The sequence below is a fragment of the Leptopilina boulardi genome, unplaced genomic scaffold (assembly GCF_019393585.1).
Source record: "Leptopilina boulardi isolate dan_hultmark-lab unplaced genomic scaffold, ZJU_Lbou_2.1 LbouV2_292, whole genome shotgun sequence".
NCBI classification, from domain to species: Eukaryota; Metazoa; Arthropoda; class Insecta; order Hymenoptera; family Figitidae; genus Leptopilina; species Leptopilina boulardi.
In genome coordinates, this window is record NW_026137854.1 from 931,666 (window position 1) to 934,261 (window position 2,596).

At 31.4% G+C, this 2,596-nt stretch overlaps 1 long non-coding RNA gene across 1 annotated transcript; it reads right to left on the reverse strand.

Annotated features, from left to right (window-relative positions):
- Window positions 1–234: 234 nt before the first annotated feature.
- LOC127282299 (uncharacterized) lies at window positions 235–1,032 on the reverse strand. The gene is made up of 2 exons (XR_007843188.1): window positions 729–1,032; window positions 235–400 (listed from the first exon to the last, which is right to left on the reverse strand). It is a non-coding gene; the product is annotated as an uncharacterized LOC127282299 (long non-coding RNA).
- Window positions 1,033–2,596: the final 1,564 nt, after the last annotated feature.

A 2,596-nucleotide genomic window follows, 5' to 3' on the forward strand; every position in this document is an offset into this window, starting at 1 on the left:
GAATGACCCAAGCTGCATAGAACTGCTCCTTTTATAGTCACTCCTCCCCACCACTAACACCCTTTCCTCTCTTCTGATTGGCTATTACAACCACCAATCATGATACTTTTTTAACAACACCGCTGATTGGTGTATATTGGATAATACGATCATGAATTATTAAGGGGGGAACACCAGTTGTAACTCAAAAAATAATGCTTTTTTCAAGAATATTTTCCAAAAGAACAATGAATCTTTTTAAAGAATACTATTTATTAGTTAAAAGTACATGTAAAAAGCTGTAATTTAAAAGAAAAAAAAAATTTTTTTAACAAAAACTTTTGGAGATATGAGCCATTGAAGTGGCGTCTTAAGAAAAAAGGCGAATTGCGGTGACCAGCATTCTGCAAGTATACTTCGTCTGAAATACAAAAATGAAATTGATTTACATTTATTATAAGATTATCTAGTTCGTGATCGAAGGATTTAAAAAAAAAAAAAAATTTGACAAAATGGCGACCTGTCAAAGTCAAAAGTATGATTTTCGTTAAAAAAATACGGTCGATTTTCAGCTATATAAAAAAAAGTTTTGCATAAAAAAAAAAATCCTTCGATCACGAACTAGACTTATATGTGTAAATGAAGCACACTAAATTTTAAATAAATCGGTTTAATGGTATTCGAGTAATCGTGGTCACCGACTTGGAAAATGTCATTTTGAGAAAAACGCATTCAAAGTTTCAACTTACTTTTTTTTGTTCAGAAGAAATTTTGTTTCCAAGTTACAAAGAGTCATCGATTCTTGGACCATATAATAACTCTTCCGCAGTGGTTGCCGTTTCTAAATCATAGGAAAAGGCCATCTGTCGTTAGGGTCAGTTATGGCTGGCCACCTTGTATGAAGCCACGGGACGCGCCGATGCAGTGTTCTGTATATCTCATTTATTTTTCACCGGATCAACTTTGAAATTTACAGACACATTTCTAAATATGTGTACTTTAAGAAAATGCACAAAAAAAAAAATTGATTTTTCGAAAGTTACAACTGGTGTTCCCCCCTTAAACAGTATGCAGCTGTATTATTGGGAAAATTATCACTAGCTTCAAATTCCAGGCGTACATCTACAGATGACTGTTTTAAAAATTCGTTTTGTTTTGAACAATCTATGACAGCTAGTGGTGCATAATCATTAAAGTTATTTCTGTTTAGCAAAGGCTCAGGTTCTTTTCCATAGTATGATGATTGAAAATTACAATACATATCATAAAGAATAGAAAATTGACCTTAATTAAAATTTAAATTCAAATTACCATATGGATAGTATTGTGAATTTAAGTAAAGTTTTACATTGGTTAAATTACAATTATCAAAAATGTTAGCATAGCTTGTATGATTTTCTTTTCGGTTTGTTTGAAAACCAAGAATAACATATCTAGGTTTTTCAACTTGAGTTGAAGTTTTTACAGTCCATATGTGTTTTCGTGTAGCAGGAATCATAGGATATTCATACAAGTCCCATGCTCTGAAACTCATCGTAATAGGTGAATCTTTTTCAGTGTATTTTAGTAATTCAATTTTTTGTCGATCACTAACAAATAAATATGGAATCATCCATTCAATTTTATTAATTACAATTTTAAATTCTTCACGCTCTAATCCGTCAATGTTAACTATAGCATTAAGGTCTGTACGAGATCTTGTTAAAATAAGTTCATGTTTTGCATTTACAACAATCTTTCGATAGTCCTCAGCAAATCCAAGAATCATATTTAGTGGTATATTTACATCAAAATATCCATCAGTATTAGTTACTCTACTAGCATCATCAAAGTCAAGATAACCTGCATTCTCAGCATAAATCATCTGATTAGGTGTTTGAGAAATGTATGATTTCATTGTTGTCGTTAGACCAACATTTTTACAATGATCAATCTCAACGCCATTTAATTCATAACGAATCTCATTAAACATGTAACAAATACTATTGCTAATTAGTTTTGTATTTGTTACAGCATTATTATTAGCTTTAACTAATCTTCCATGTACATGTAATGTACTTTTAGAGGGAAGAATGTATAAATCTTGATGTTGAACTGCAATTCGAATCTCATCACTATTATTAAATGCTGATAAAACATACGGTTGATGAGCATGAATTTCATAGTGTGCTAGAGAATTATCATATTTTACTAGACTTAGAATATTTAAAGTCTCTTCCATTTTTATTACAACAACAGAAAAAGAAAAATATGTGAATTATTAGTTTTCCTTTCTTTGATTTTGTTGATAAACCCGTAGACCGAGCTGCTTCAGGAAGCGTAAATTCTGAGGTGTTAGCCTCTTGCGAACTGAATGAAGACTGGATGATTTCTGACATTGTGACTCGTTTATATAGTTTCCACCAGTTTTTCTATGAAATATAATACCCATTACATTGATTTAACGTGTAATCGAATTGTTATAGTTTCACCTCGAAAATTTATTAAATCTCCGTTTTGATCGATGATTCGTAGTTGAATATTATGTATAGTCTTCACGGCAACTGGAAGGTAAATGACGTGTGATGGTACTTCCACTATCTTATATCCTGCAGGAACAACTGGAAAAAATTCATGA